Below are 12,839 nucleotides of genomic sequence, written 5' to 3'. Positions count from 1 at the left end.
AAAAAAAAAAAAAAAAGGAAACATTTCAAACATATAGTGGAGAGAGTAGTAAATGCCAATATACTTTCCACTAGGTTGTTACCACATTCATTGACTGCCATTAATATCTGCTAGTGTTATGTGGTTTTAACATGAGAAGTATATGAAAGCAAGCAGAACTCATCAAGTCTCAAAGTCTTAAGAATTAGAAAGAAAAGGCACAGTGGCTCACGCCTGAAATTCCAGCACTTTGGGAGGCCGAGGTGGGTGGATCACTTGAGGCCAGGAGTTTGAGACCAGCCTGCCCAACGTGGTGAAATCCCATCTCTACAAAAAATACAAAAAATTAGCTGGGTGTGGTGGCGGGTGCCTGTAGTCTCAGCTACTAGAGAGGCTGAGGCACGAGAATCGCTTGAGCCTGGGAGGCAGAGGCTGCAGTGAGCTGAGGTCACGCCTCTGCACTCCAGCCTGGGTAACGGAGTGAGACTCTGTCCCAAAATAATAATAATTAAATAAAAGAAAATAACTCATTGACTTTTGCTCAACATTAAAATTGTTATGAATTTAACATTCGAATATTCTAATGAATATTAGAAAGATAGTCAGAAGGCTTTACTTTATTTTCCTAGTTAATAATTCTTTCAACAACCCCATTCTGTCCTACATGAAATAATTAGGATTCAAAGAGATTTGAAAATGATGGGCTGGAACCAACAAGATGAAATATAAGAGATTTTGCGTCTGCTAAAGCAGCTTAAATTACACGAACTTTTAAAATTGTCATGTCACATGGCTGACTCACACAAAACTTGTGGTCAACTGAAGCCCCCACGTCTTTCTCTGTGGTGCCAAATAGGTCTTTCTCATGCTCTACTTTAAAAGTACTAGACATTATAGATTATCTTATTGGTTTCAACTTATTTTTCTTGCATGTCTGGATTTTTAAAAAAATTATTAAAGTATAATTTATGTAAAGTGCATAGGTCTTAAGTGTATAGCTTAGCACACACACACACAAACACACATATTTTTTATAAAACCACCACTCAGATCAAGAAACAGAACATTATCAGCATCAGAAAGACTCCCCTGTGCCTCCTTCCAAAATTGGTTTTGCCTATTTTTGAACTTTGTATAAATGGAATCATACAGAATGTACTCATTTGTGAATGGCTTTTTTGTTGCTTGTCTTTGTGTCTGTGAGATTCATCCATACTGTTGCGGATAGCAATAGTTTGCTCTTTTTCATTGCTAAGTAGTAGTTCATTGAATGAATCTATTTTTTTTAATTTTTTAATTTTTGAGACAGAGTCTCACCATCTCACCTAGGCTGGAATGCAGTGGCACAATCTTGGCTCACTGCAGCCTTCACCTCTGGGGCTCAGGCAATCCTCCCACCTCAGCTTCCCGAGTAGCTGGGACCACAGCTGGGTACCACCAAACCTGACTAATTTATTTATTTTTATTTTTTGTAGAGACAGGGTCTCACTATGTTGCCCAGGCTGATCTTAACCTCCTGGGCTCAAGCCATCTTCCTGCCTTGGCCTCCCAAAGTGCTAGCATTATAGGCATGAGCAACCGCACCTGGCCAAATGAATCTAATAAAATTTGTTTATCCATTCTCCTTGATGGAAATTGTGGATGTTTCCAACTGCTGGCTAATATAAATAATGCTATAATGAACATGCTTGTACACATCTTTTGGCAATATATGGATTTATATTAGGTATAAACCTGAAATGACATTTGCTGGATCATAGAGTATATGTATGTTTAGCTTTAGTATATATTGTCAAACATTTTAAAAGGTGATTGTGGGCCAGGCACAGTGGCTCACCCCTGTAATCCCAGCACTCTGTGGGGCTAAAGAGGGCGAATCACTTGAGCTCAGGACTTTGGGACAAGCCTAGGCAACAAAGTGAGACCCCCATCTCTACAAAAAATACAAAAATTAGCCAGGCATGGTGGCACGTGCCTGTAGTCCCAGCTACTTGGGAGGCTGAGGTGGGAGGATGACTCAAAGCCTGAGAGGCAGACGTTGCAGTGAGCCATGATCGCACCACTGCACTCCAGCCTGGGTGACAGAGCTAGGCATTGTCTCAAAAAAAGAAAAAAAGTGATTGTGGTAATTTACACTCTGTGATGCTGTTTTATACGTCCTTGGTTAGGCTATACTCTTCAGTTATTCAATCAAACATCAATCTAGGTGTTGCTGTGGAAGTACTTTTTAGATATGATGAAAGTCCACAGTCAGTTGACTTTAAGCATGAGAGATTATCCTAGATAATCTTGGTGGGCTTGATTCCGTCAGGTGGAAAGCCTTAAAAGAGCAGAGCTGAGGCTTCTCAGAAGAAGAAATTTTGCCTATGGATAGCAGATTCAGCTTATGCCTGAGAGTTCCAGACTGCCCTTTTTGTCAGCCTTCCCAACAGATTTCAGTCTTGTCTAGCCAGACTCCACAATTGCATAAGCCAATTTCTTGCAATAAGTCTTAAAATATATCTCCTATTGGTTCTTTTTCCCTGGATGAATCCTGACTGATACACATTTTGGCATCAGAAATAGGGTGTTGCTGCAACAAGTACCTAAGTATGTGGAAGTGGCTTTGGAATTGGGTAATGGGTAGAGGCTAGAAGAATTTTGAAGAGCATGATAGAAAAATCCTACATTGCCTTGGATAGACTATTGATACAAATATAGATGTTAACGATTCTGTCAGGAAGGGCTCAAAAGAAAGTCAGGAGCATGGTAGAAAAACCTGTATCTTCTTAGAGAATACATATGTCATTATAAAGAAAATATTGACAGGACACTATACCCTCCCCATTTTTCTTTTCTTTCTTTTTTCTGGGGGGTGGGCAGGGTCTCACTCTGTCATCCAGGCTGGAGTGCAGTGGTGTAATCTCAGCTCACTGCAACCTCTGCCTCCTGGGTTCAAGTGATTCTCATGACTCATCCTCCTGAGTAGCTGAGACTACAGGCCTGTGCCACCATGCCTGGCTAATTATTGGATTTTTAGTAGAGATGATGTTTCAACATGTTGTCCAGGTTGGTTTCGAACTCCTGACCTCAGGTCATCCACCCACTTCAGCCTCCCAAAGTGCTGGGATTACAGGCATGAGCCACTGCACATGGCTTCATTTTTCAAATATAGATAAATCAAAAATTACTTTTTAAAAATGTTCAAGGGATTCACAGGTAAGCAGGAAAAGAGAAACAGAGGAATGAGAAGTAGAGGGAACAAGGAGAAAATAAATAATAAAACAGCAAATAAAGTATAACAGATCAACAGTTATATTAATGTAAATGATCTAAATATGCCTATTCTGTTTCTCTAACAAACCCTGGTAATACACTTCCTGTCATTTTAGCAAGCTTATATTAACCAGATACCAAAACAGACAGATAGTACACACACATACACACACACACAACCCACTACACATCAATATTGTTCGTGATAGACACAAAAATCCTTCACAAAATATTAGTAAATAAAATTCAACAATGTACAAAAATAATTACATACCATGAGCAAGTGAAATTGAATCCCATTTTGCAAAGGTGGTTCAACATTTGAAAATCAACCAATATAATTCACTATATCGACAGGCTAAAGAAAAATCACATGATCATAATGATTATGTCAATTGACACTGTAAATGTATTTGACAAAATTTAACACCAATTTATGGTTTAAAACCTCTCAGAAAAATGGGAATAGAAATAAAATTCCTCAATTTGATAGCAAGCAGGTATTAAGTTGGTGCAAAAGTAATTGCTTTTTTTATCATTAAAAGTAATGGCAAACCTGGCCAGGCACAGTGGCTCCCGTCTGTAATCCCAGCACTTTGGGAGGCTGAGACAGGCAGATCACTTGAGGTCAGGAGTTCGAGACAAGCCTGGCCAACATGCTAAGACCCCATCTCTTCTAAAAATACAAAAATTAGCCATGTGTGGTAGTGTACGCCTGTAATCCCAGCTACTCAGGAGGCTGAAGCAGAAGAATCGCTTGAACCCGGAAGGCGGCGGAGGTTGCAGTGAGTGGAGATCATGTTACTTCACTCCCCACTCTCAAAAATCAAACAATAAATAAAATAAAATACAAAATAAAAATTAATCACTCTTCTATATATCAGCAATGCACACGTAGAAAAGGAAATTTCTTTTTTTTTTTTTTTTTTTTTGAGACAGGGTCTCGCTCTGTCGCCCAGGCTGGAGTGCAATGGGGAGATCTCAGCTCACTGCAAACTCTGCCTCCCAGATTCACACCATTCTCCTGCCTCAGCCTCCCGAGTAGCTGGGACTACAGGTGCCCACCACCACGCCCGGCTAATTTTTTGTATTTTCGGTAGAGACGGGGTTTCACCGTGTTAGCCAGGATGGTCTCAGTCTCCTGACCTCGTGATCCACCCACCTCGGCCTCCCAAAGTGCTGGGATTACAGGCGTGAGCCACCACGCCTGGCCAAAAACGAAATTTCAAAACACAATACCATTTAAAATTGCTGCCCAAAATAAAATCCTTACGTATAAATCTAACAAAACGTGTGTAAGATATGTGTGCAGAAGATTCCAAAATTCTGATGAAAAAAAATCAAAGATGGCCAGGCATGGTGGCTCACGCCTGTAATCCCAGCACTTTGGGAGGCCAAGGTGGGCAGATCACCTGAGATCAGGAGTTTGAGACCAGCCTGACCAACATGGTGAAACCCCATCTCTACCAAAAATGCGAAACTAGCTGGGCGTGGTGGCACTTGCCTGTAATCCCAGCTACTTGGGAGGCTGAGGCAGGAGAATTGCTTGAACTCAGGACGTGGAGGTTGCAGTGAGCCGAGATCGTACCATTGTACTCCAGCCTGGGCAACAAGGGTGAAACTCCGTCTCAAAACAACAACAACAACAACAACAGAAAAAAAAATGCAAGAAAGGAAATAATCAAAGATGACTTAAAAGACTGGAGAGACACAAGAGTCTTGGATAGGAAGACTCAGCATAGTAAAGATGTTAATTATCCCCCAAAAGATCTACAGATTTAACATAATTCCTATCAATATCCCAATAAGGTTTTTGTGGATATAGACAGATGTTTTCTAAAATTGAAATGGAAGGGCAAGAACCTTGAACAGCTTAAAACAATTTTGAGGAAGAAGGATAAGGTGGGAGGAATCATTCTACTCAATATTAAGGCTTCCCAGATAGCTGTGGTAATCAATACAGTGTGGTGTTGGTATAAAGATAGTCACATAGACTGGTGTTTAGTGGGAGTAGGGCAGGTATTATCTAAAAAAGTTTCTCTTCCATTAGGGCCATCCTTTTCCTAATCCCTCGGGTAGGGAGAGCAGGCTCTTCTTGGAGCTTTTTTTTTTTTTTTTTTTTTTTTGGTCTGTGCCTGCTGGAGGTTCCACTTTCAGGCTTCTCTGGCACTCTGTTTGGAAAATATAGGTGAAACCCAGAAGGGAAACCCAGAAAACACAGCACCATGTTGTTCCTGAAGCCCCAAGTTCCCTGCCAAGTTAACCTTCTTCTTTCCACCTGTCATAGTTTGTTCAAGCTGTTAGAACAAAACACCATAGACTGAGTGTCTTATAAACAATAGAAATGTATTCCTCCCAGTTCTGGAGGCTAGGAAGTCCAAGATCTAGGTGCCAGCAGATTTAGAGTCTGATGAGGGCCCATTTTCTGGCTCATAGACAGTGCCTTCTCACTATGTCCTCACATGGTAGAATGGGGGAACACGTATCCTCAGGCCACTTTAGTAAGGGCACTAATTCTATTAATGAGGACTCCACCCTCATGACCTGTTCACCTCCTAAAGGCCCCACCTTCTAATGTCATCATCTTGGGGGTTTAGGATTTCAACATTTGAATTTGAGTAGGACACAAACCTTCAGACCACAGCATCACCTTTGAAAGTCTTCATATGTTTGTTTGTTCTGCTATGCCCAGACTTTTTTAGTTGTAAGAAGGGCATTTTTTTTTTTTTTGAAACAGGAGTCTCGCTCTATTGCCCAGGTCGGAGTGTAGTGACAGTGACACGATCTCTGCTCACTGCAACTTCCACCTCCCGGGTTCCAGTGATTCTTGTGCCTGAGCCTCCCAAGTAGCTGGGATTACAGGTGCACACCTAGCTGTTCTGTTTGTTTGGTTGTTTGTTTGCTTTTTGTATTTTTAGTAGAGATGGAGTTTCACCATTCACCATATTGGCCAGGCTGGTCTGGAACTTCTGGCCTCAGGTGATCAACCCGCCTCGGCCTCCCAACGTGCTGGGATTCCAGGTGTGAGTCACTATGCCTGGCCCCTTTTGTGGTATTTCCAGTGTAAAAATGCACATATATATAATCTGTCTGAGAGCTTGTTTTAGGACACTAAATGCTCACAAGTGGCCTGTAATCACAGCACTTTGAGAGCCCCAGGTGGTGAATCACCTGAGGTCAGGAGTTGAAGACCAGCCTGGCCAACATGGTGAAACCCCATCTGTACTAAAAATACAAAAAGTTAGCCAGGTGTGGTGGTGCGCACCTGTAGTCTCAGCTACTCGGAACACTGAGGCAGGAGAATTGCTTGAACCTGGGTGGTGGAAGTTGCAGTGAGCCGAGATTGTGCACTGCAGTCCAGCCTGGGCAACAGAGCAAGACTCTGTCTCAAAAAATAAAAATAAAATAAAATTTAAAATGCTCACAAGTGCCAATCATTGGCCACTACAGAAGGTTGTTTTGGATTTCATGTCCTGAAACAATTAAGTGTTGAGGTTCAATTTATTCAGTTTTGCACCAAGTCATTTGAATACATTTCCTTTGAAAAGTGTGAGGTATTTCAGTGTATAAATGAGGAAATTCGCGGTAAGATTGAATGTTTATTTTCCGGCCATGAACCGCCCTTCACAACAACAGTCATGTTGCCTCATTTGAATTTTATTTTATAGTATAGCTGTGTTTTTAATATAACAGTATTTTTATTTGTTTATTTATTTATTTTGAGACAGGATCTTGCTCTGTCACTCAGGTTGGAGTGCAGTGGTGTGATCTCGGCTCACTCCAACTTCCACCTCCCAGGTTCAAGTGATTCTTCTGCCTCAGCCTCCTGAGTAGCTGGGACTACAGGCAGCACGCGCCACCATGCCTGGCTTACTTATTCTTTTGTATTTTTAGTAGAGACGGGGTTTCATCATGTTAGCTAGGCTGGTCTCGAACTCCTGACCTTAAGTGATCCACCCACCTCAGCCTCCCAAAGTGCTAGGAATACAGGCATGAGCCACGGTGCTTGGCTGGCTCTTTCATCTTGATAGGACCAGGAAGTCAGATTTCTTTCTGGGCCTTTTTGAAAACTGATGCTGTCATGCAAGGTATTTAACCAACCTCTTCCAAGTTTTATGCCACTTCCACATTCAGTTTCTTTTTCTTTTTCTTTTTTCTTTTTTTTTTTTTTTGTGATAGAGTCTCACACTCTTGTCCAGACGCCGGAGTGCAGTGGCACAGTCTGGACTCACTTCAACTTCCGCCTCCCAGGTTCAAGTAATTCTCGTGCCTCAACCTCCTGAGTAGCTGCGATTACAGGCATGCACCACCAACCCCAGTTCTGTTTGTTTTTTTTTGTTGTTGTTGTTGTTTTATATTTTTAATAGAGACGGACTTCTCCATGTTGACCAGGCTGGTCTCGAACTCTTAGCCTCAAGTGATCTGCCCACTTCGGCCTCCCAAAGTGCTGGGATTACAGGCGTAAGCCACCATGCATGACCCCATTTCCAGTCTTTATTCCAGTTACTGATAAGAAATGTTGAGCTTAACAAAGAAGTAGTTTACCCTGCTGACTAACCCTTCTTTCGCTTTTTGTGCTTTATTCCTAGTCTATGTCCTGCCTTTCACAGTTTCCTGGCCAATACTCCCAGTTCTACATACTAGCTCTAATTTTTCTATTCCTTGATTATTCTGCTTCTGTGATTTTTATTCCTGGTCCACCACAGAATAGCACTGCCAGTAACCCCATTTACACTTCAAGTATATAAAAAAGCTCTTGGTTACATAAAAATAATCTGGTGACAGTGTCTATATACATTAATGTTTGGGAACACCATTTGACTTAGGGGATTTACACACACACACATACATGTAGTCATGTGCCATGTAAAGATGAGGATGAAACCACCTTTGCAAAAATTATAACAATGAGAAGATTACGACAGTGAAAGAGATCTAATTTAACCAACCCCCATTTTCCTTTAATGTCTAAACTGCCCTTAGTCATCCCTGGGCTTTGACCAAGCTAACTTGGGGAGAAATTTACTATTTATTTATTTATTTATTTATTTAGAGATGGAGTCTCGCCTTGTTGCCCAGGGCTCACTGCAACCTCCGCCTCCTGGGCTCAAGTGATTCTCCTGCCTCAGTTTCCTGAGTAGCTGGGACTACAGGCATGTGCCACCACGCCCAGCTAATTTTTGTACTTTTAGTAGAGACAGGGTTTCACCATGTTGGCCAGGATGGTCTCGATCTCTTGACCTTGTGATCTGCCTGCCTCGGTCTCCCAAAGTGCTGGGATTACGGGCGTGAGCCACTGCGCCCAGTCAAAATTTAGTATATACTTTAAATGATAATAACTCTTCCCCCAAAACTAAACTGCCTTTGTAAAGCTAGTGAAAGACCATCAGGTTAGGAGGATGAGAGGAGACTGAATTCTGCTAAAGTGTGGATATAAACGATTACCACCCATTTTTCCTGAGATGACAAGATTTACAACCTCCCCAATTACTCCTACAGATAACATCACTATTGTAGAACCCAAGATTGTCCTTTTGAGATGTCTTCTCAGGTTTTTCATTTCTGACAACCGATGGCTCCACTCAGACCCACCAAGTGGTCCTGTGGCCCAACCCAAAAGTGGACTCAGTACACATGAGGACCATTTTCCACACTCCTATGATCGTATCCCCAACTAATAAGCACTACCCATTCCTCAGCCTGCCAAACTATCCTTGAAAAATTCTAACCTCTGAATTTTGTGGGAGGCTGTGATAATAAAATTCTGGTCTTCTGTTCAGTTGGCTCTGTGTGACTTAAGCTCTTTCTCTATTACAATTCCCTGTCTTGATAAATTGGCTCTATCTGGGCAATGAGAAAAATGAACTCATTGGGTGGTTACAGGGATATGCTCTGAGAAATATATCATTAGGCAATGTTGTCATTGTGTGAACATCATAGAGTGTACTTACACAAGTAAGTGTACTACACACCTAGGCTATTTGGTATCACCTATTCCTCCCAGGCTAAAAACCTGTACAGTATGTTATTGTACTGAAAACTGTAGGCAATTGGAACATATAAACATTTGTGTATTTAAACATATTTAAATATAGAAATGTACAGTAAAAATATGGTACAAAAGATAAAATAAAAGTATTAATACACCTAATAAATATAGAGCATTTACCATAGATGGAATATCCTGGACTGGAAGTTGCTCTGGGTGAGTCAGTGAGTGGGTGGTGAGTGAATGTGAAGGTCTAGGACATTACTTTACACTACTGTAGACTTTATAAACACTGTATACTTGGGCTACGCTAAATTTGTAAACAAACAAACAAACAAAAAAGTTCTTTCTTCAATAATAAATTGTGGCTCATGCCAGTAATCCCAGAACTTTTCGAGGCTGAGGTGGGTGGATTGCTTGAACTCAGGAGTTCAAGACTGGCCGGGGCAACATGGCAAAACCCTGCCTATACAAAAAATACAAATATTAGCTACAGGCATGTGCCTGTAGTCCCAGCTACTCGGGAGGCGGAGGTGGAAGAATCACTTGAGCCCAGGAGGTTGAGGCGGCAGTGAGGCATGACTGCACCTCTGCACTCCAGCCTGGGTGACAGAACAAGACCCTGTCTCAAAAATTAATTAATTAATTAATTAACCTTAGCATACTGTAACGTTTTCATTTTATAAACTTTATTCATAACACTGCTTAAAATACAAACATTGTACAGATGTACACAAATATTTTTTTCTTTATATCCGCATTCTATAAGCTTTTCTCTATATTTTTTAACCTTTTAAACATTTTTGCTAAACCTAAGACACAAGCACACACATTAGATCAGGCATACACAGTCAGGATCATCAATAACACAGTCTTCCATCACCACATCTTGTTCCCCACTGGAAGATCTTCAGAGGCAATAAACATGAAGCTGTAATCTCCTGTGATAACAATGCTTTCTTCTGGAATATGTCCTGCAGGAACTGCCTGAGGTTGTTTTACAATTAACTTTTTTCTATATAGTAGAAGGAGTATACCGCAAAGTAATGCTAAAAAGTATAGCATAGTAAATATATAAACCAGTAACATAGTCACTTACTGTCTCGTTTTTGTTCAAACATTTAAGTTAGGCACAGTGGCTCGTGCGGGTAATCCCAGCACTTTGGGACGCTGAAGTGGGAGGACTGCTTGAAGGCAGGAGTTTGAGAACAGCCCAGGCAACATAGCCAGATCTCTTCTCTACAGAAACAAAACAAAATGAACAAACAAAAAAAATTAGCTGGGTGTGGTAGTGCACACCTGCAATCCCAGGTATCCAGGAGACTGAGGTGGGGTAATTGCTTGATCCCAGATGTTAGTGGCTACCACTGCACTCCAGCCTGGGCAACTGAGCAAGACCTCATCTCTTAAAAAAAAATTATTGAGCATTTTTTATGGGACAAGCACTGTGCAAGGTGCTGGGACGTAAGAGTAACTACAACAAAGTCCCTCAAGGAGCTCATAGTCTAATGGCAAACCACAGAGTTAACGGAGGCACAGAGTGGTAAATGACTTACCCAATGAGGTGGAAATAGCTAGGTATGTGGAAACGTGGGACTGGAGCTGGAGAGAGGGCATGGTAGAACTTACTATAAGTAAAACCCCTTTGATTGAAGAGCTGGGCTGCATACAGAAACATATTACAAAATCTGCTCACAAAAACCTTCAGTTTCCAGTTTTCCCCACAGTTGAATTTATGTCTCACAATGAATTAATCTATCATTTGATAGCATTTCTATACTTGGCCCCAAAGCCTTGGAGCATGCCATCAATCTGCTGAGACACAGCAATTTAGTAGACAGCTTAAAATCAGGAAGTATCCGACTCCAATTTTAGCATTAGGAACCATATTAAAACACTTCAATTAAATGAATGAATGTAAATGTACAGCACATTTATGATACTTCTACATGTAGCAGTTTGGAAAAACTCTCCTCTAATCCTCATCCAGAGTATTCTAATAATTGATACCAAAGAAATTAGATAATTTGTCACTTTCCAATATATACACTATTTCGGCTGTACAAGGGCAAAAAGTGTCGCCTGAAAGTAGTGGATAAGTAATTTAAGCTCTACACAGATATATACAAAGACATCACATTTGGATCCAATGTACAACGGTAACTGTAAACATGAACCAGTGTAAGGCAATTTCTTTTGTGATATATGACATAATCCCTGAAGGAAAGGATAGCGTCCTCAAACAACCGTCCATTTCAGGCCTGGCTGTCATTTTGATGACATCCTTTGTGATGAAGCTATTTCAGGAGGCAAGATGTCTATTCCGAAGACAAAAAGCAGTGCATAATTATACACTGAGTTGTTTTCAAATGTGCAAACCAGAATTATTCAGGAATCTAAGTCGTGAACTACTCAAAAATAGTACTGGTGGTAATGCTGCTACTAACCGAAAACAAGAGCACTCCATGTCCATTGCTGTAAGAATCAAATGTGATGTATAATTCTCCACAGAGGATGTTCCCCCAGAACCTCAACATACCTGAATTCCCAAATGTCATCAGTTGCTCATGTCAAGCAATTTTTCACTTTGCTGAGGATTTTCTTCTTCTTCAGGGCGTTCTGTACATCCGCTCTCAGTTGAAGTCCCAGTGCTCTCAGATGAAGTCCCGGCACCCTCAGATGAAGTCCCGGCACCCTCAGACGTGCCGTTAGCTTCGTGATCCTTCAACAGACACAAACAGGCATTACCAGGTCCGTTGGTGTTATTTTCATGTAATGAGAAAGAGTCTTCAGAAACTGGCATTTCCAGTGTGATTTCTGCTGGCGAGCTAGCTACAAAAATGGTCTGTTCCTGGAAATGTTCCAAATTGTGAATGTCTTCATGCGTAACATATGCTAGTTTTCCCAATTCTTCGTCATTTGTTAACTCACGCAGTTGCTGAGAACAATCTCCAATTAACTTATCCAAGGCATCTTCTGTTGCTGATAATTTGGAAAGTTCCTCCTCTAACTTTTTTTCTTCGGGTGTTGCTCCAGAATTAAAATCAGGTCCAATCCACTGAATACGGTTCTCAGGCATTTTTTTAATTAGTTTGACTCCTTGTAAGACACTGACAATGTCATATATTCTTCGTCTGTGAACTGCCAGCTTTGCTGCAACCTGGCTTAAGTTAAGAACACCTCCAGGAGCTGATTTGAGAATATCCATAAATTTTCGCGTTGTAAAAGCCAGTGATGCCTTATTGTGAGGTTTCATATTTACAGTTTCTCTTTCAGACTCAGGTTGTACATCATCTTTGAAACTAATCCTTATTGTTGATGGCAACGGGTACTCTGCATTGGTGGCGTCTCGGCGGCGAACCGTCTCCTCCGCCGGGTTAATGGGCAGGTTGCTCAACTTTCCTGCAGGCTGCTGTTGACTCATGCTGCTCGGCCGGACGGCCCGCGGCCCTCACACCCCGCAAGCTCTCTCGCTTTCTCTCGCGCAGTTCTAGCACCGCTCCCAACTCACTAACTTCTCAGTACTCAGCACGAAGCGGGTCCAAGGCCTGCTCGGAGGTGCAGTTCGACTAGGCCTTCTGGTCCGCCAGAAAACGCGCCACGGCCTCACGCGCCG

The 12,839-nt window shown here is 41.6% G+C and overlaps 1 pseudogene; it reads right to left on the bottom strand.

Moving 5' to 3' along the window:
• Positions 1-9,961: 9,961 nt before the first annotated feature.
• Positions 9,962-12,833, bottom strand: LOC111531597 (annotated as a pseudogene).
• Between the last annotated feature and the right edge of the window lie 6 nt (positions 12,834-12,839).

This window comes from Piliocolobus tephrosceles, chromosome 12, assembly GCF_002776525.5.
Source record: "Piliocolobus tephrosceles isolate RC106 chromosome 12, ASM277652v3, whole genome shotgun sequence".
Taxonomy (NCBI): domain Eukaryota; kingdom Metazoa; phylum Chordata; class Mammalia; order Primates; family Cercopithecidae; genus Piliocolobus; species Piliocolobus tephrosceles.
Note: the sequence above shows the minus strand (reverse complement) of the source record. Positions and strands in the feature narration are given on the sequence as shown.